Raw genomic sequence first — 22057 nt, 5'->3', positions numbered from 1 at the left:
CAGTGGTGGCAGCTGTTTTCCTGGCTGACCTCTGGCTCCCCCCCCCCCCTTTGTCCTCTCAGACTGTGAGGCTCTGAATTGCAGAGTCCTTCATTGCAGGTGTCCTGCTCTTGTTTTTCGATTCTCCTCCTTTTGGTTCTTTCTCTCTTGGTCTGTCTTGTTCTTCGTTTAATGCTGTCTGGGTGTCTCTCCATTTCTTTGTGCCTCTGTTCTCCCTTTGAGATGCAGTGGGACAGGGAGGAGCTTTGGCACTTTCCCAGGATAGGCAAAGGCACCCAAAGGAGTGGAAAAGGGAAGGGTGTCAGAGTTGGGTTGGGGGCAGAGGTGACTGTGGTCACAGCTCTGAATAACACAACTACCTGGAAATGTCAAATTTGGGGTTTCTTTTTGCTTTCAGTCCCCTGGCTTGGTCTTTGCTGTTTCTCACCACAAAGCACAAAGTACCCTAGTGGTTTTAGGAGCCCAGACTATAGAGGAGAAAACTGAGGGCTAGGGAATGGGGTTCAGGAAGATCAGAAACTGCCTACTGTCTGAACTGAGCTCGGGTCCCAGGCTGGCCTCCCCTCACTGCCCATCAGCCCCAATTCCAAGTTGCAGCATTACATGGGGAATGAGGAAGGATTAAAAAAAATCTTACAGGAATACATTCCCCCAAAGAAGACTGATCATGTTTTATTAGGAATGATTCCTAGCTTAGTCTGTAGTCAGCACATCATGCACATATACTGAACTGAATCATGGCACATTTGTGTACCAACACGGTTGCACTCCTCAGCTCATCCTTGCAACAACCTTAAAGGTGGCAGGGCCAGCATCATCCCCTTGGATTAGTCTAGGAGAGAAACCTGTCCACAGCTGTCTGGCCAATAAGTGCACAGCTAGCACAAGGCTCCAGGGTCTCAGTGCAACCTTTCTTGACTTCCCCTAACCCCAGCACACACCCAAAGAGTGAAGATGTCTCCTTTGACTGGGCTAGCCCATAATTGTTCTGTGGCACCCCATGTGGCCTATCCATCTCCAAGACAGCCCAGGCTCCTGCTCTGTGTGTTGGTTTGAGTTTATGGAGGAAGGGAAGAATTTTCCCAAGTCCCAGTTCTGTCCTGCCCATGGATACCAGGTTAGTGGAGAAGGCCCTGATGATGCCCTGGGGAGAACAGATTGAGGTCACCTTGACCTAACCATTCCTGGGTGGCGGAGGGAGATGGTACAGAGATGCCTTTGTTTCCTCTGCTGCAAGTCCCTTCTTCAAGGAGAGTTCCTGTTGTGTGGGAGCCAGAGGGGAGGTGGGGTGGTAGTGAAGAGCCTTTCCAAGAAAGCTGGAGGCATTCCAGGAAGAATCTCTGTGTCCAGCAGAGAGGGGAGAACTGAAGCCCTTGGGCTCTTAAATGGCCTGTTTCACCCCCACCTTGCCTCTGCTGGCACTGACCACCTCCACTCCAGCTCCCACCCCCAAGGTGCCTGGAAGGGGGCCATAGGCCCATGCTCAGCATACACCGAACTCCCAAGACCAATGTCCCTGTCTCTCCCGGGTCTCCTCACCCTAATGCCTCCCTGTAGACATGCTGTCCCCATTCTTGTCCATGAAGACAAAGCAGGATCAAGAGAGGGTGTGTGTGTGCACATGGTGAGGAATTCTATATGAATTTGGAACAGGGGTAGGAGCTGCTGGGTCCTGAGTGAAGCCTGTTCCCCCTTCCTGCCTCTGTCCCCTGTCCTCTACCCCTCTTCAGGGAAGTCAATTTACAGTGAAGTCACCAAGAGAACACAAGGCCATCCCGCCTGAGGCATAGTGACTGTCCTCTGTTTCTGGGAACAGAGTGAGGGGAGGGGTGTGGGACTGACAGGGTGGGTGGAAGAGGGAAATCCTGCCCTCCTTTGCCCAGCGGCCCTGTCCATCTGCTGGCATGAGCTGGGGTAGGGTGGGGGTGAGGGGAGAGTGGGGGTGGGTGTAGGGCGGGAGTGGGGGGGTGCAACATCTCTAATGAGCGTACATTTCCTACCTAGTCAGGAGGGCCGGGAGGAGCCCACCCTTATCAGGGGTAGGCTCAGAGCCTGTTGAGGGAGCGGTGGGCCGCTGAGTGGGAATGGTTGCTGTTCTGAGCAGGCCGGGTTCAGCTGGCTCCCACCCTCATCCACAACTACCAGGCCCCTCTTCCCGCTGAGCTCGTTTCTCCTCCTCACCCAACAGGAAAGCTTTTGTGGCTCAGCCAGCCCAGTATCCGAGCCGAGCCTCGAGCCCTCTGGGGGTTGTGTGGGAGAGGGCCCTGCATCTCTTTCCCTGCCATCCCCCAACACTCTGCCACTTTCCTTTGCTATGATTGGAGGGGGTTCCTTTCTCCCTGTCTCTGTTTCGCATTGTTCTCTGGTTTCTTACTGCAGAGTCCTACCCACACTTTCCCTGCCCCCTCCCCTATCTCCAAGCCTCAAAAATAAGCTCCCCAGCTCCAGGAGTGAGTGGGGGATATGAAGCCCAAATGAAGAAAGGCCAATGCCCCATCCCGTCCTCACGGGCTCCTCACTGGCTGGCTACACATCCATTTACTGCTGTGATCGCACATAAGCATGGGCCTTCCCTTCACTTTCACTCTGGGCTTCAGCCATGCTGTTCCCCCAGTGCACTAGCCTCTCTCAACTCCAAGCCTTTGCCCCTCCATTCCACCTACTTGGAATGTCATTCCTCCCTTGGCCACCTGGTGACATCCTCCTCACCTTTCATAGATTCAGTATGGCCCATAGGAAAACACACAGGTTTTGGAGCCAGGGTGCCAACCCTGGCTCTGCTGTGTAATCCTGGACACAGGAGTCTGCCTCTCTGAGCTGAGAGAACTCCTTCATAAAAGGAGGACAGAAAGACCCACATCCCAGGATTGCTGTGAAGACTCACTCCAGCGCCTAGCACATCGGAGGTCCTCAGAGACCTTGGCCAGTAGAGCCAGGCATTTTCTTTTCTGCATTCCTCTCGCCTCACAAATCTACCTGTATTGTAGGTCTCTTCGTCTGGCTCTAACTAGTGGCCTTCAGGGGTGTGTCTCACTGTTTGGTACATACTAGTGGCTTCATAAATATTTGTTGGATTAGTGAAGCTTCGTAAAACAGCACAGGCCTACCCCAAGCTCTGACAGTTCAGGGGTTTCCTTGCAGACCTTGTTTCCCTCACACATCCTGACCCACAGCGCCCAGAGGCTCTCTTCTCTGTTGTCCTAGCCTCTGCCTGCTCTAGTCCTACTGACCTGCTTTTCTGCCCATGGCAGCAACAACAGTAGCCTCATCTTTGCCTGGTGCTGAACTGACGTTTGAGTTCTTAAACTGCCTGGGAAGCCAGCAAGATAGTGGCTGGGGTGATACTCTGCTCCTTCCTCTGTCAGCCCTGCCCTCTCTGGATAATGCAGAGGGCTCCAGGACTCTGGGTGGAGAGGATACAGTGATCCTGTCTCAGGAGGCAGTGGGGGGTCCCTGGGGCTTTGCAGAGAGCCACCCCCTTAGCTCTGTCTGGAAGGGAGACTAGACAGGTGAGGCATACAGGAACAAGACAAATGGAGAGTACGTGAGAACCTCCAGGTGGCAATTCCTGCAAGGACCTGTACATCCATCACTCACATCCACACCCCCCACTCTACCGTCATGCCCACTTCCTCTTGGCCCAGCAAACTGGCTAGGGTTGGGCTGAGGGAAAGAAAGAGAAAAAGATCATTTATCAAGTACCTTCTGCAAGCCATATGTGATGCTTAGTTACTTTCATGAACATGATCTCATTCTACATTTTCCTTTTTAAAAAGTTCATTTTCCTAGTGCTTTAATAGGTAGTACAGCACATGGTATAAAATTCCAAAGATTCGAAAGGCTATATGGTGAAAGGTAGTCCCTTTTCCTGTCCCCCAGGTCCCCTCCACAGGGGCAACCACAGTTACTAGGGTCTTACGTGTACTCCCAGAAAGATACTATGCATTTCTAAACATCCTAGATTTTAACTACTTTGACCTACACATGAGGGAAACTGAGGCCCTCAGAGGAGTCGAGTCCTTTGACTAAGGTCACACAACTGGCAAGTTGGCAGAGCTGGGATTTGGAACCGGATCTAACTACAAAACTCAGCTGTTTTCACCGCCCATGCTGTGGCAGAAGTAAGCCCTGGCACCCACGGAGCACCTCCCGAGCCACTGGCTGCGATAAACCACCAGTCTGAGGCCCTAGAGATCTGAGGTCTCTGCCTTCTGTCTGTTGAGTATCCGATGCCCTCTCCCCGTGGCTCCAAGGACCTGTACTATCTTAATAGGGAGGAATCATACCCCTGTGGAAGAAGGGAAGCTGCTGCTGTGTGGCCAGGGGTCCCCCAGGGCCAACATGATTCCTGGGGTCCGGAGAGGTCTAGAGAAGGAAAGTAGATGAATATGGGTCTCTGGCTAGAGAGGATCGTGGTTATGGTTTCAATTATGTTTCCAGAAAATGTCCTCATGATCTCCCTGTGGCTGGGCAGGGCTAGGGGAGGATGTGAAGTGGGGGACCTGTCCTTTGTGGCAGCTACATGCCTGTCCCTGACAGCGAGGGAGGGAGGCTGGCGTCAAGCTGCTTGAGAGTAGGTCAGAGGTATGGACAAGGCTGCCCACCAACTTCTAAACTCTCCTTCAAGCCTCTTTCTCCCCTGGGCCAGACCAGTGTGGGCCAGGAGATGACACCAACTCTCTCTCTCTCTTCTGTGGACATCTCCACATCTGCACGTGTGCCTCTGGGACCTTTTCTATGTGGGTTCTCTGTAGGGTCTTTCTAGATCCTACCTTCCTGTTCAGTGTTTCTTTCTAGGACTCCTTGTGTGTCACGTCTCAGTGTAGTCTCCCTTAGGAGACTATGTCCCTGAGGCCCAGGAGAAGAGGGTCTCACCTCGTCTGAATTAGCAAGTAGGGAGAGCTTAGGTGTTGGACCTTTCCTCCCAATCTCAGGTTGACACATTCTTGTTTTGCTGAGGTAATCACCCAGAACATTATGTCCGGTGTGTCTCTGCACACAGCCAGCCAGCTCTAGCTTGGTGCCTAGTGGTCAGTCAGAGATGAGCTAGGAGATGAAGAACAAAGAACCGTCCCTGCCCCAGCCTCCAGGGCATTCAAACCAGCACCCTGCAGCACAGCAGCTGAGGCAGCTGGACTGAGTCCTAGTTCTGACCAGCCCTAGGAAGAGGGGTATAAATCTTAGCTGTTACTAAAAACAATAACGAAAAACAAGTTAACCGCTCTATAGTGCTTTACAGCGTTGGAAGCACTTTATATGTATTAACTCACTTAATTCTTACCATACTGCAAGGAGGTCAGGTCTTATTGTCATCACTATATTACAACATGGAAATGGAGGCAGAAAGTTTGCTCGAGGTCACATGGCTCAAGGAATTGACAGTGAACCTGGTTTTAGATTCTGCACTTTTAATTACTACACAACCCTCCTGGTTTCTATTTCTATTCCTAGAGCGTAAGGTTTGTTCCTCAAATATTTATTGGGTGTCTGCATGGGGTGGGGTTTTAGGGGGAATGGGTCTGCCATTGGGGGTAGAGAGACATGTAAACAAATTGTTCTTCAACACGAGAGGTGCCATAATAGAGGCATAAATGTGTGGTGGGCAATAGGAAGGGCGAGGTTCATACTGCCTGGAGCAAGTGTCGGCGAAGGACAGACATCAAGACGGCAGGAGAACATTCCAGGCAGAGGGAACAGCATGTGTGCTGGTATGAAAGCTTACAAGGAAGAGAAATGTGGTATGCCCAAATGTCCAACCATCACGGACACTGACTGTGAGAGAGAGCTCAGGGCTGGTGTTTCCATCCAGCTTCCTGTCCAGGCTTGTCTTCCTGCTCCAGCTCCAAGCTCCCGGCACCTACTCTGTGCAAAGCACTGTGCTAGGTGTTGTCCCAGAATGTGGAATCGACGCAGGAGCCTGGGTGAGGGAGAAGGACTTTGTGATCAGCTGCAGACACAAGATCTTTGTGGCTGGTGTTATTCTGGAAGTGAAGGGAAGGCTGCTGGGAAGTGCTGCCAAAGGAGGATTATGGGAGAACTTGGGGTCTCGCAGATCTTGTCCATCCCTGGACATAAAGACTTTCAGACTGTAGGGAAGGGAGGCTGTGTGTGTGTGTGTGTGTGTGTGTGTGTATGTGTGTGTGTGTAGGGTCCTTCTGCTCCTTCTGCACCTGCAGCTGGGCTTCTGGAGATCTGATATGCCTTGCTTTGGTGCTAGCCCTTGGAGGGTTGCCAGGGAAACCGTTGGCTAGTTCCAGAGATGTAGTCAGAGGAGAGGCGAATGGATGACTCAGGTTGCCTCCTCAGACACCACATCCCCTCCCCATTACACGGAAAAGGGTCTGAGCGACCTCTGTCCCCTGGATCCTACAGAGGTGATTCTGCTTATTCTTCCTTCTTTGAATAGAGGAGTCAGCTCCTCCCGCAGCTCTGACTGGTGGCAGTTAGCAAGGTTCCGCAGGGAGGGAAATGGTGTCAGACACCCCTGTCCGCCATAGATTCACTCTGGAACAGTGGACCAATCCAGTGGGCCTGGGTGAATGTAAACTCCTGCCGTGGCGGCGGGAGCCTGGCTGAAACGCCCTCCAGGGAGCAAACCCGGGATAATTATTGACGGGCCAGCAGTGGACTTCTGACCTCGGCCTGGGGGGGACAGGACCCGGAACGCGGGCCTCAGCCCTGGGGAAAGGAGGTGGGCGGGCAGCGAAGGGGGGCCAATCCACGCGGCCACAGCAGTCTGGCCAGAGCCCTGCTAGTGGTGGTCGACCCTACCCACGCAAAGGAGCATGTGCTCGTGGTCTGTGGGACCTGACTGGGGAGCCCAGTGGGGAACCCACCCCACCTCGGCAACAAGGGGCTACCCCGGGCACCGGCCTCCCGGAGCGTGCAGCCACTTGGGGTGCGCGGAGGGGTAGCCGGGTCCCTCCAGGGCGGCTGCAGAGCGGGTGCGAGAGACGGTGGGGCTCGCGAACGCGCACCGGGCGGAACCAGGAAGCGGCGCGCGCCGGCGCGGGGCGCGCTCGGGGTGGCGGGCGGCGCGCGCGGCCGGGTGTCCGCGCGCGAGCGGCGCGCGCGCCCCCGTGGGCCCCGGCGCGAGAAGAGTCGGCGGCGGGAGCCGTCACCCCAGGCGGGGACCCTGCGCAGGCGACTCTGCGCGGCGGCCCGGCCGAGGGAGGGAGCGAGCGAGCGGGCGAGCGGGAGGCAGCTGCTGGCGCCCGAAGGGCCGAACGAGGTAGGAGCTGCGGGGTCAGCTCTGGGCTTGGGGCCTGAGGGAGAGGTCGGGGAGACGGCCCGGGCGGGGCCCAGCGCCCCGGCCGCCGAGACGCCGGGCAGGATCGCGCCGCCGCCATCGCTCCGGGGCGGGGAGGCGGCCGCGGTCGCTGCGCGCTGGGTGAGGGGTGGTGGGGGACTAGGGCCCGGGGCGCGCGAGGGGCGTTTTGCAGAGGCCGCGGCGGGAGGAAGGTGTAGAGTAGAGGCGGTGGGCGTGTGTCTGCGGAGGGCGTGTGAGGGACCCCGGTGCCCATCCTGAGAGCCAAGAGGGCTGCTGTTGTCCAGTCACACTTTCGTGGTGCAGTTCCGAATAGTCCCCGCTGTCTCTTTGCCTTTCCTCCTTTCAAAAGGTATCTGCGACTCCCGGGGGTCGGGTGAGCCGGGGGTGCCCGGTGGGGTGGGGGGTAGTAGCAGAGCTTCAGGGAACAGTGCCTTATAAGGAGTCAAGGCAACAAATACGATAAGCCTCTGGGTGCGGGACCCCACATTGGGACCCGCCAGGCCCGGGCTCGAGCGTGTGGCAGTGGGATGCAGCGTGCTCTCTTTTTCTAGCCCAGGATAAAAAGTCAAAAAAGTGCTCCTGGTGTCGGGGGTAGATATGGAGAGTGGGAGAAAAGGGAGTCGTGTGTCACAAAAGCTGGTCGGAGGCTATAAAGGAATCTGGCAAGATGGTCAGGCTGATCAAAGAGGAAAGAACTTGTGTGGGGCAAGAGGCGATTGCAAACACTTGTAGCCAGCAGTGATGGAAAAGGCAAAGAAGAAAAACAAGTACCAGCTTTCAGAAAGATGAGCTTAATGAAAACCACAAGAATTTTAAAGGCAAAAAGAGAGCAATCCTCCTTCCTGAGAAGCCATGCCCGGTTCTTATTCTTCTTGTCCCGTGTGATCCTGTCATAGCTTTGTATCAAGTAAATAATGTTACAAGTGGGTCATAGAAGGTTAGAGTTGGAAAGGACCAAACGATTATGCCACATTCTTTTATTGTACAAACGAGGAAACTGAGGCCCAGAGAGGTGGAGTAAGTGGCCTGCTCGGTTCACACAGCTGTGTTCAGGAACTGAAATGTTGGTCGGAGGACTCTCAGAGCAGCGATCTTACCAAAGCACAGTGAAATGGTAGATCTTTGCCGAAATGCAATTTCATAAATTATCTCTGGAATGTCCACGGGGAATACCCCTTGAAAGGGCTAGTGTGTCCCCAAATTATTAAAATGAGTTTATGTCGTTTTTTCAGTCTTCAAATGGTGTTAATCATCTGTTTGTATCTTAGATTTCCAAAGTGGTTGGATAGCTGCCTAGGCCATAATAAGCTTTCAGCTGTTGAGTATCTTACCTCAAATAATTTTGTTATTGTTCAGTTAAGATAATAGAACTTTGCTTCTTTCCTCATGTTCTGTTTTTGTTCGTTTGTTTATATTGTTTATAGGCATGTGCTATCGTTCTTAGAAGAGGATGTATTTTATTTAGGGTTCCTTATGTTTTTCTAATTTTATTTTGTAACACTGAGCATTGGATGGGTTCTGATCATTTCAAATGGATTCGACCATTTGAAAGCTTATTTTAAGGCTTCGTGGTTTTTGTTTGTTTGTTTGTTTTGGTACCAATTTCTGTCTCATGGAAGATCACAGCTGTTAGAATTGATGGCGTAAATGGGAAAGGGGCTGCTAATTTTCAGAAAAATTTCCTGTGCGACAATTTGTGATGTCTGCCCTTATTTAATTAGAATAGCACCACATCTTTGGTCAGGTAAATGTTATCTGGTAGATTACTTGTTTTCTGTAGCCTTTGGAAGATGAAAATTTCAAGCACCTGGTTGAGACATAAGGAAGGAATGAAGAGATCTTAAAAAAAAAAAAGAACAACAACACGCAAAACATCAGGAAAAAAAAAGAGTTGATTTCTATCACCAGCAGTTTGCTTATTGCATAACTTGGAGCTAAACTCTGCAGAAAATCTTTGCTGTATACCCAAATAAATAAATTATCCCACCTTCTTACTCATCCTTACCTTATCAATATTCACGTTCTCCAACAGGGTATTAATATGGATTGTGTGAAGAAATTTAAGGTGGATGTGTTTCTTAAATAGGTGCTTCATGATACGTATCATAAAAGGGGAAAACAGTGCTATCATTGTTTGGAGTGTTACAACATAAATATTTTGGTCAGCACTTCCTATTGAGCGCCAACTTCTCATTTCATCTTCGTTTTCTTGCTCTCAATTGATTTTTTAAAATTGTAATTACATAGGCAAAACCATACCAAGACTAGTAAAAGGTGTCGTTTAATGCTCTTTTGGTACTTATGTCAGTGTTTTTCAAGTTATATTAAAATTATTTCAAGTTACATTCAGATTGTTTGTGATTTGTATTAGGTGTATGTTAATGAATGTGTTTGTGGTTCATTTGGCTTGTTTTTATGTAAGTAGGTAATACAGGTAGTCTTATTCTAAAAGGAAGGTGTTTTAAGTAGGTAAATTATATGTTCAAGATTAGATTGCAGATTGAAGGTAGAATCAAAGGAAGCCTAATTATTCTAATGCCCTACAAACATGTATTCATAAAGTACAGATTTCTGGTCTGTCTACCAGTGGCATATTTTTTCCCTTTTATTAAAGTGTAGATCACCACTTTATCCCTACAAAAGGAAGCAAAAACCTCCCGATTTTTTATTTGTTTAGAGCATTTGAAACATTCTTTTAAAAAGTTATCTGAAAATTCCAGGTTACTGGGCTCTTCAGAAAAATATCCTTTTACTGCATAATAAAGTATCAAAATATTTTGACTCTGGAACTTCTTAATAAAAATAATGTTTAAAAGTTAGCTCTAAAGTATCACTGTCCCCAATTTTGTGTGGTATTTAAAAGAAAAACTTTTCTTTAAATCTGAGCTTTGTTAATAGAATTGTTCTAAAATCAGAAGTGTTTTTTCCCCTGCAATGTTGGCAACACAAGCGTTTTATGCTTATTTCTGGGAATAAGAAAGTCAGATTTAACAATCTAGTTTCTATTGATCAGACACTTTTTTTGTACATTTCAATCATGAGCATCACAGTGATAAAAAGTTTGCTTTTGAAAATTGTATTCACGCTTAATTATAATGTCCTTATTTAAAGTAGAATATTGACATCGGATATGTTCTTATTAATGATGATCCTTTACTACTGAAAAGCCTAAGCCAGTTTGGAGATTTTACATATCTAAATCTATGCTATTTTTACTAATCAAAGAGAGGAGTAATTTACAGGTGTTAGATTTTTAGCTGGTTGAATAAGACCCTCATCACTTTTGGTGGTTTCAGGGTTTTAGATGACGTTTTATTACTTTTGTTAGTTTTGGTCACACCCATGACTTCTATCTTTGAGGTTTGGTTTCCTTTTTTTTTTTTTTATATGGTAATATTGGGGTGGGGGTGCTTCCTGTTTGTATTTTCAAAATTAGGTCCACATGTTAACCTTCTCTTAGTATCATATTTTAATTTTAAACATAAAGTCAAGTATCAGATGCCATGTGGTTTATCTTTGACCTGTTGTACTGCTTCATCACAGCTTTACTAAGCTCAGCCTGAATACCCAATTGGGAAGGCAAGACATTCCTGAATCCCCAACTCTCTTCAAGGTTTAGCAGCCTTGGAAGAAATCTTAAAACAACAACAACAGTAAAATAATAACAACAACAAAGGCGCAATTAACAGAAAAAACGGCGCTGTTGGCATGTGTTTCCTCACAGCTACCTAGAAAATGCGCAGCACTAAGAGTGGAAACGTGTTCTGTGGATCCTTGAATGTCAGCCTTTAAAGAGCGGTTGCCACAGGTTTACATAATATAGAACCCCACGTATTAAGCAGTGACTATAGCAGTTTTTCTGACCTCACCTAAAAGCCATACAAAATGTCATGAAGGAGTTAAGTAAGAACAAGGAGAAATTTGGGGTCGGTGGTAGAACTTTGGAGGAATCACCCTGAGCCATAAAACTCTTCCTTGACCCTCCTGAGTAATTTTCACGTGGTAGGTTACTGTTTATATAAATATTGGAGTATGAGTTACATGGAGCCTTGAGAAGTATATCCTTGAAAGGAGAATGTAATAATATTGTTTCAGTGATTGAAACAAGTGGCCTTTTCTGGGCCTTCAACTAACTTTATTCTAAGAAGTGTAAAGACTGAATAGACCCCTAATTAAATTGGCATTCAAATATGTTTGCAGTTTAGGGGCAGCTTATCTCTTCTAAATTTTCTTTTGGATCGCATGACTACAGGCAATACTACATTAGCATGTTGTACAGTTATGCAGTATGCAATTTGCAAAAGGGGTTAATACACAGAGTATCTTGACCTCCCATGTTCCTCCTATATTCAAGAAAGGAGAAGTTGTCATTTTTCACATAGTGGATATTTTCTTTTTTGGATTTATTCATAATAATTACATCCATTTCCCATGTATTATAATAGTATTAAGATGAAAAATACATATATTGATTGATAAAGAACATTTATTTATCTTTGGAAGCCAGCTTGCAAAATCTACTCCAATAGTCACTCTCCATTTATGCTTCCATTGCCTTTGGCACTCTGACTAACTCTTTGTATTTTCCCAGATTTCTATTATATCCTGAAGAGAAATATCTCCATATTCTATGCACTGCTAGTTTTTTGAAGTGCTTGTGCTGACTCATTTTTAAAATTATACTAAGATGTAGAGTATGGTTTGAGAATAGTAATGAGATTCTCAGAAAATATGAAAACTTTCCTTTCTGACTCGTTAGAGAAAGGTTGGGGAAGACAAGGGGAAATACATCAATGAGCCAATCAATTATTGTTATTTGTTGGGATTAATTTGATGACTAATATTTTCAGTGCCCATCAGGCTAGTAAAAGTGAATTTGGCTTTACCCTGCAATAATAACAGGACAAACCCAAGTATTTTCTAATACTGCTTGTTTTCCCCGGTAGGGGATTTTTTTGCATGTGGGAAATCAAGCCGAAGTTACCAGTAACTGCCATATCCATGATTTGTATTAAAAACAACTATTTACCATTCTGGTCTATAGCTCTGCTTACCATGAGCTTATCTGGGGAGATATATTAATTATCTGTATAATCACTATTATGCCATCTTTCAAAATGTGATCAGAAAATTCATTAAAAAGTACCTCAGATTATGTCCAAAGCCTGAAAAGTAGAAAGATAGTAAAAATATACCTAAAACACTGCCCACTTCCAGTACCAAGCAGACACTGTTAGAAGCTCTTGCCCTGTTTTAACTCATGATCCTCAGAGGGGTGGGTATTACCCGCATATGAAAGATGAAGAAATGACCACAGAGAAGTTAAGTAACTTGTCCAAGGTCACATTGCAATAATGACAGGGCTGGACCCGGATCCAGGCCATGCTGATTCCTGAGGCTGCATTCCTAACCCTTGCACTGCAAAGGGCTGCAGGCAACTGTAACTTTGCAATGAGACAATGATTTCCTTAACGCTTAGATTTATTCATGTTCCAAAATGGACCCTTTTATTTAATAGAAAAATTTTTTATATATATTTGGATTTTTTTTTTTTAAGTTTATGAATGTGGTATTTTTCCAACTAACGTATATATTCCTGGTGGAAATTATATTAAAACAGAAATGTTTTTTAAATGATGAGGTAGATCTACATTTATTAACATGGGAAGATATTCATGATAGATTGCTGAAGTAGGAAAAAGTATGATCTCATTTTAGTACAAATAAAAAACACGTGCTTGTGTGAATATATGTGCATTAATGTGTGCACACACTCACACAAAGGAATAAAAGTTATCTTTGGATGGCACGATAAGGGTATTTTTACTGTCTTTTTTACATCTTTCTGCGCAGTGCAAATGTTTTTAAACATTTGAAGCATGAATTGTTTCCACAATTATAAAAAGATAAAGCCATATCCATTTTGAAAAATAATTCTTTCAATAAAATAGGCTTTCGCACCAGATGCATTCTTTAGGGTGAAAGTGCGGATGGGTATAAAATCTCCATTTCGTGAGATCATTAAATAAAAGGTCTGAACATTTGCTGGAAATTCCTGGTTAATGTGAAAGAAAATGAACCTTGACAGAAAGATGATTAGAACCATACATCTCCCCCACAAATACTGTGACACTGGCAGTGTGGTACCCCAACATTGCTGCTCCTGGAAGCTTGAGAAATTGGTATTTCTGGGTCCTCTGCTTGGGGTCTCACTAGGCTCCCATCAGGGCTTCGGTGCGCTGCATTTCTTTCTGGATCTCAGATCTTCTTCCAGGCTCACAAGTTCATCGGCAGAACTTAGGTCTTTGTAGCCATAGGACTGAGGGTCCTGCTTTCTTGCTGTCCCCTGGGTGCTGCTCCGCAGTTCCTTCCTTGCATGTCGCCCCCTTTCAGACCCTGTCACTACATGGCAGCTTCCTTCTTCAAGGGCAGCAGGAGACTTTCTTCCTTCAGGCAGTGCCTTCCAAGGAGTTCAGACCTGTTAGCACCAAACTATTGTCTTTTCCCAGCACTTTGGGAGCAAAGAGGTTGTCATTTGCCGCTTCCAAGTCATCTCGATTCTGCCCCCACAAAGTTTCTCACCTCTCTTTTCCTTCCCTTCTCTCCTGCTAATTAAAAGAGAAAGTCTTAATTTTAACTATAAGTTGTCCTTTGTTATTCTTTCACGAGCATTATTATATACATCATAGGAGGAGCGCTATCAGCTGTCTCCTTGGCCTCTGTTTACAAACAAAAGGATCTTTCGTGCCAGTGTGGCATATGACGTGTTTGTTTGTTTTCTTCTTTATTTTTTATTAGTTTCAGGTGTACAAAGCAATGTAATAATTAGACACGTAAACCCCTCATAAAGTGATAACCCACGTATGTGTTTGTTGACTGAGGACACAAGTATCCAGCTCATTTTATTTACAACTTTATTTTAAAGGGATTTATGGTCCCATTCTTGCTTTATTAAAGCTTTTTAGAGCTACTACTTGTGATTTCTGAGACAGCAAGACTTAAGAATTTTAATTTGGGGGGGTGAAGGCAACTGAAAGAAATATTGTGTGTTTAGAGCTATGCAAAGGCCATTACAAGCCTGTCTCAGAAATGCGGTCCTTTTCATATCTGATGCTTATTTTTTCTCAGCCCTTTTCCTTGGAGGTGGATTGTGAAGTCAAATCTTGGAGATACAACTCATAACCCTAAAGTGTAGTGATTTGAATTTGAGAGATAAAAACTTCAGTTCCCTGAGCAGAGAGTATAAACTAGTTCAAATAAACAGAGGATGTTAGCTTCCAGGATTGTCAAACTGTCACCTTTGACCAGGGTTGAATTTTCTTTGAATGTTGACAAAAGTTACAGTGTCAGTGGAAAAAGCTTAATGTGAAGTATCTATAACTCAGAATTTCCTTATGTTTGTGTCAGTGAGATCCTACAAGTAAAGCTTTTTTTTTTTTTTTCTATGTCTGTTGAGTTTAAAAAGCCTGCAGTGGGGTTTTCCAGCCTTTAGGTGAGAGTAAATTAGAAAGTTTGTGAAAAACTGTTTTGTGTTGTCTAAAAGTCAGAGCCTGTACCTGGTGGCAAATCACTATGTTTTTGTAAAAAATGGGATTTAAAATTCCAACCTAGGAAAAATGTTTTAAATAAGCTCCTGTCACAAATGTCATTGTAGCATATATAAAAGGAAACTTTTGAGCACTTAATCTGTTAAAGTACTAAAAATTGGAATTTTGGAATTTATCAACTTTAGCATTCTACAAAATATTCACCCATAATTTAAACTAGGTAAAATGTTCTCTCAGAAATGATGCTAATTCTGTTTGTTTTGTTTTGTTTCATGTTTCTCAAAATCTTTTGATCATCTTTTAGACTTGAGAAAAGTAGCAAACTATAGAGATCTATAGAAATATACAGCTCTTTACAAAATGAAACAGTCAGTTCACCCTGTTGATTTGTTTTTAGGATATGTGATCTATTTCTGGTAGAAAGTGAGAGAGAATTATAGTGAGAGTTGGACATTGTAGCGCCTTACTCCAAAAGGTATGGAAGGTCTAAATACATAAAGATGCAGTGTAAATATTCCTTCTCTTATGTTGTTATTGTTTCAGTTATGTAATGATAAATGGAAACTCTGAAGCTTATCCTAAACATCCTTTAAAGATGCTTTTATCTTGCAATGAATTTAAATATCAAGTAAAAATACTAAATTCATTGTAATATGAGTAGAGATTGGCCGTCCTCCTTAACTGTTGAAGGTTATCAAAACAAAATGGAAAATATTTGGCTTCCTGAATGACATGGCTACAGTTAACATGCTGAGTTGGTGATGAAGCATGAGCTTTTGATTTTGCAACAGCAGAGCAAAGCACATAAATTTAAAGGAATGGGTTCTTAAGTAAGATAACTTATTACCTTAAGCACACATTTTAAATTTTGTGCTAGAAATGTGATGTCAAAATTTATGGTTTTGAATTTTTATTACCCAAATGTGAGTGGCCTAGTTTGGACAAAACTTAGCATTGTGTTCCAGTTATATTGGTAAATTTGAACAGGACAGACTTAAAACAGTGGCTTTTATGGAACAACTTATAATAGAAAATATTGATATATAGAGAAATACAAAAATATTAAAAACTTCTTTATGCCCCAAATGCCAGCAACCAAAGGTAAATGACAAAATAGGAAAATGTTTTTAACATATGTAAGAAAAGGTTATAAGTTAATACTCTTAGCATATAAAGAATATATACAAATAATAAGAAATAGATGGCTCTCCCAATGGGAAAATTAACAAAAGAAGAAATACAAATGTCCAACAACTGTATAAAATTATGTTCAGTTGCATTTGAAATCAAGAAATGCAAATAAAAACAATGACATAATTTTTCCAGTTAACAGATTTACAAAGTAACAATATTGGAAAAATAAAAGCAGTGTTGCTTAGGGATGTGGGGAAGCTGACACCTTCATTACTCTATGGTTTGAATGTAAATTGGTGCATATTTTGAAGTTTGATTTATATGTTGAGAATCTTAAAAATGTGCATACCTTTTGACCTAACAGTTCCATTTAGATGACATAATCTAAAATATGTTCAAAGATTTGTGTACAAGATATTCCTCACAGTGTTATTTAAAATAACAATAAATTGGAAACAACTTCAGTGTTCAGCATTAGAGGGTTGATTAACTAAATTAAGAAATTTCCATACAATGGAATACTATTCAGCCATTTCAAATCATGTTATAAGACAGTATTTAATGACTTAGGTAAAGTTCACAATATATAACTAAATGAAAAATTAAGTTACAAAACAATCACATACAATTGTGCTTGGGAAAAAGAATAGACTTCGAAAAAAGATTTCTTCTGGATTGTGGGATTTTGGATGTGTGTGTGCAAACACGCACGTGCTTTCTAATGTCTTCCTGTTTTTCTGTAATAAACAGGTAATAATGAACAGGAAATACTTTCATAATCAAGAAAAAATGTTATTTTTAATAAATAGATAAAGAAAATGCGATGCACATATATTTCTTTTTATATGTATATAATGGAGTGTTACTCCATTTTAAAATTATATATATATGTATATATATATATATATATCCCTTCTTAATATGTGTGTGTGTGTGTGTGTGTGTGTGTGTGTATATGTATATATATATATATATATATATATATATATATATATATATATATAGGAACATTATTCAGCCATTTAAAAAAAAAGAAATCCTGCCATTTGTGACAACACGGATGAACCTTGAGGGCATTACGCTAAGTGAAATAAGTCAGTCAGAGAAAGACAAATACTGTATGATCTCACTTAAATGTAGAACTAAAAAAACCAAACTCAGAAACAGAGCTGACTGATGGTTGCTAGGGGCGGGGGGGGGGGGGGGGGGGGGGCGAGGAAATGGGTGAAGGTGGTCAAAGGTACAAACTTCTGTTACAAGTTCAGGGGATGTAATATACAGTACGATGACTGTAGTTAACAATACTGTGTTGTATATTTTAAAGTTGCTAAGAGTAACTTAAAAGTTCTCAACACACACAAACACACACACACACACACACACGCAAATTGTAACTATGTGAGTTGATGGATGTGTGAACTAATCTTATGTGTAACCATTTTGCAATATATACATATGTCAGATCGTTACACTGTACACCTTAAACTTACACAATGTTATATGTCAATTATATCTCGATAAAGCTGGAGGGAAAGTGATTTTTAAAATGATGTTTGTGTATTGATTTATCTTAGAATGAGAAACCTGTTTTGGTTTTCAGTTAGTGTTTCCTTTTTAGGAGCAGAAACATGAGTAGTTTGTGATGTCTGTGTTAAGTATTTTGGCATAGTATACTTATTTGGTATGGTTATATGACATCTTCTGTTGAAGAACTATATTACAAAATCATTCTAATTGTATTCAGTGTTTTCAGAGTTAAAATAATTTGAACTTGAGCACTGGCTTATTTCCTAAACTCGGTATATATATATATATATATATATATATATATATATACACATACACACTGAGCTCCATGGTTTTATGTATAAGCTGATGGAGAATTATATTATTTTATAAATATAAAGAAATTATATCATTTTACTTGTGTATGTGCTCTTCTAAGTTGCCATTCATTTCGTATTGAAGATATGTTTTTATCGACTTGAAAAATTTTTTTGTCTAGTTTAATTCTTACAACCCTGAGCATTGTATCATTTCAATATATGTGTATTTTTCTGGATTGCGTTTGTGCAGCTTTCTCTTTCATAATGATACCTACAAAGGTTGCTGGGTTTATGGATTTATTTTTCTTGTAATTCCATTAGGCATACTGCTTAATGACTTCTCTAAATGTTTATTATGGTATTCATTTGGGAATATCTGGTAAAGGAAATCTCTAGTGAAAGATACTTTCTCTTGGGTATGTTATTGTTAATACAAGAGACTTATGTTCTGCCTTAATTGAATTTACATTGAATAGTTTCTTTGTAACTAGATTTAGTGTTTAAAAGCATTTTAACATTTTAAGGAATTTAAAAGAGAAAAATGAAACTAAATTGCAAGTTAATGTTTTAGAGGAATTTTTGAAGCACAGCTATTTAGGACTTACCACTTTGTAGCAAACAAAATTACAATCTTAAAAAATACATATTTTGGAGCCCAGCACTTCTACTTATTTTATGTAAAATTCATCTCAGTAAAAATCTACCTTAACTTAGATTGTGCCTTGGAATTTATTGTAATGAAATTTGCTATAATAGAATTTTATTTAAGTCAATTTTGAAAATACTAAAGCATAAAAGAAATCATATAGTATCTTTTAGTGCTTTGTATACCTAAATACATGAGCAGTTAATTTACATTCATGAAGATAAATATTTTTATGTGTTGAAAACAAAATTATTACCCTATATTTCCTACTGTGCCTTCATTAATAAATTCTGTTGATCTTATGGGTCTTTTTGCTGATCACTTTTTACTGCCTCCTGAAAATGTGGTAATCTCATTTAATCCAAAATTATGTTTTCCTGCAGTTTCAGTTCTTTTGTAGTTGCTAATTTGCCCTGTAATCTGTTTTATTACTGTGATATTGGGACCAGTTAGACCAGTTTCTTCTCTTATGTATCTGAATCACTTTCATCAAACCAAGAGATATTTTATAAGGTATATAAATTTAGGGTCTCAAATTTAGCATCACATATTTTGTAATATGGCATCAGTCAATTATATAACATTTTTAAAATTAATATATGAAATGACATTACTTTCTTCATTTAAAACTACTTGTTTGTGTTCTGGTCTTTATTCGGTTTTGAGAACTTGCCTATCCTCACAAAGATGTCTTTTTTTCAGTCTATAAATCTTAAGGTTACCTTATTAAGGGAACTCAAATATATGTAAGATTCAAAAGACTGTAAAAAAAAAATTACTTCTTTCAAAAGTTAACATAATTTTGTTTGAAACTGTTTAATCTGCTTTTTGTCCTTAGCTGCTAGAGGGCTTTTTGAGGTTATGGATGAGTGTGTGTGTGTGTGTGTGTGTGTGTGTGTGTGTGTGTTTAAAATACTTCCAAAGTGCATAAAGTAATGTATTCCAAAATTTTGTTGTAATTTAGCTACTAATCAACGTAAGACGTGGTAAATACTAAGTAAATATTTGTTGACTAGTGAATGAATGGGCTGTAGAATCACATATGCTTTTTAGGGCAGTTAGACAACACCTTGACCCGTTATACTGTATGTGCCAATGGTTCTTAACCACTTGGGGAGTAGGGGATCTTTCAAGACTCTAAGGAAACCAGTAACTCTCTTCCCAGTAAAATACACATACACATGTAATTTTGCTTACACTTTGAAAGGTTCGTAGACTCTAGTTACAAGCCCCTAATATAAACAACCAGCTGCCATTAACACAGGTAATGGAATTGGAAACATGGAGAAGAGAACAAATAATCCATATTTATGGTTAAAACAAACCTCTAGTCTGATCTTGTTATTTAAGGGCTCAGGAGGAACTTTTCCCCCAGAAACTTAATAAATATCAATCCACTTTAACATTTTAAGGGTCTGTATTCCATTGTAGAGCCCTACCATAATTTAGTTAATCTATTAATGGATATTTAGATTGTTTCCAGTTTTTCACTTTTATAAACAACAACATGGTGCGGATCCTTAGGCTGAGTGGATTTTTTTCATATTTACCAGACCATCTCTTTGATGTAAGCTCTAGAAGTGGAATTGCTGAGTCATTTGTATAGATAGTGCCAGCTGCCCTCCCAAATGACAATCCCAGCGGATATGCCCACCAATAACTAGTGCTTGAAGGGGATGGCCATGTCCCTACATCCTCCGTAACTGAGTATTGTCGGCTTTTATATCTGTGCTAGCCTCTCATATCTATTTGTATTTCTTTGATGTCTAGCAAAGTTGGACAGTGTTTCACATGTTTATTGGCCATTTTGTTTCCTCTTTGTGATTTGCCTTTCTATGTAATTTGCCTGTTTTTCTGTTATAGGTGTTTGAGTTTGCCCAGATCTTTCTGTCTTACACATTACAAGTAATTTCTTCCCTTTTTTTTTTTTGACTTTCAACTTTGTGTAGTATTTTTTGCACTACAAAAATGTTAAATTTTTATATAGTCTAATTTAGTAGTCTTTTCTTCTCTGATCTGGCTATTAAGACATGCTTAGAAAAACCATCCATACCCATATCCAAAATTTATTAAATTTTCATTTAGAACATTTTATGGTTCTTTTTTTTCTTTTTTCTTTTTTTGCATTTAAGTCTCTTGATCCACCAGGAATCGACTTCTGTGTAAGAAGTGAGGAGGGAATGTAGTCTTGTTTTCCTAAAAATAACAATGATTAATATTTATTGATTACTCACTGTTTACAAGCACTGAGCTAAATGTTTTTCATGTATGAACAATTTTAACCTAAATCAATTTCAAATGGCTGGCCAGTTATCATATACTAAGGTCTCCTACATATTTAGATCTGCTCCTTGTCTATTCTGTTTCATAGATCAGTGTGTTTCTGAATATACCACATTGTTTTAATTACTGGACATTTAATTTGGATCATTAAAGTTTTTTCAGAGAGTAAGAGAGGTAAGAATTTGCCTGAATGTCCTTTGAAATATGCATTAGGATATATTTTTATATCCTAATGAAAAATGAATTTCACATTCTTCGGACAGATGGTAGAGAATCACCAGTAATTCCATTAAAGAAATCACTAAATCTAGTCTTCTTAAACATACCTTTCCGTAGAGATTTTGTAACAGAAGAATAATTTTTAAAAACAATACACTTTCAACTCAAAATAGTGTAATTTTGTACTAACATTTCAGTAAGCACAGTAAGACTACATATATTTAAATTTTTTAATTTAAAAGCTTAAGATTGATTTCAAAAATTTTTCCTCCTAAGCAAAATGTAGGAAGAAAGTTATAAATGTTACAAATAAGACATAGGAACCTGGGGCGGCCGGTTAGCTCAGTTGGTTAGAGCGCTATGCTCTTAACAATCAAGGTTGCCAGTTCGATCCCCACATGGGCCACTGTGAGCTATGCCCTCCACAATTAGATTAAAACAACTACTTGACTTGGAGATGATGGGTCCTGAAAAAACACACTTAAATAAATGACTTAAAAGAAAAAAAGACATATGAACTAAAAAATTGTAAACAAAAGTTATATATGAAATATGTAAAATATTATAGATGAGTGCTGTCCAATACACGTAGAAATGTAAATTTATGGTAACCACCTTAAAAATAGTAAAAAGAAACAGGTGAAATAAATTTTAATTATACGAGGTCTAACAATTAAGTTCAGGAACTTGGTACAACGATGTTGCTAACCTTTTTTTTGATATCAGAGGGATTATTCATTATGAGTTTGTACCAATTGGACAAACAGTTCACCAAGTTTACTGTTTGGAAGTGCTGAAAAGGCTGCGTGAAAAATTTAGATGACCTGAACTTTTCGCCAATAATTCATGGCTCTTGCATCACAACAATGCACCAGCTCGCACGGCACTGTCTGTGAGGGAGTTTCTAGCCAGTAAACAAATAACTGTATCGGAACACCCTCCCTACTCACCTGATCTGGTCCCCAATGACTTCTTTCTTTACCCGAACATAAAAGAAGACATTTTGATCACATTCAGAACATTAAGGGTAATACGATGACAGCTCTGATGGCCATTCCAGAAAGAGTTCCAAAACTGCTTTGAAGGCTGTACTAGGCGCTGGCATCGATGCATAACTTCCCAAGGGGGAGTA

At 41.5% G+C, this 22057-nt stretch overlaps 1 protein-coding gene across 3 annotated transcripts in view; it reads left to right on the top strand.

Annotated features, from left to right (window-relative positions):
* The first annotated feature begins 7033 nt into the window (after positions 1-7033).
* The window catches only part of STAT5B (signal transducer and activator of transcription 5B), a 61690-nt gene continuing 46666 nt past the window's right edge, over positions 7034-22057 (top strand). Inside the window, exon 1 of one of the 3 annotated variants that reach the window (XM_074320725.2) lies at positions 7034-7231. The gene's annotated coding sequence lies outside the window, so the exon portion shown is untranslated. The remainder of the gene's footprint in view (positions 7232-22057) is intronic. The other 2 variants (XM_074320726.2, XM_074320724.2) reach the window with 2 other exon arrangements.

The sequence above is a fragment of the Rhinolophus sinicus genome, chromosome 12 (genome assembly GCF_057876585.1).
Source record: "Rhinolophus sinicus isolate RSI-liver-muscle chromosome 12, RSI-T2T, whole genome shotgun sequence".
Lineage (NCBI taxonomy): Eukaryota > Metazoa > Chordata > Mammalia > Chiroptera > Rhinolophidae > Rhinolophus > Rhinolophus sinicus.
The sequence above is the reverse complement of the archived record's forward strand: the minus strand, read 5'-3'. Positions and strand labels throughout refer to the sequence as shown.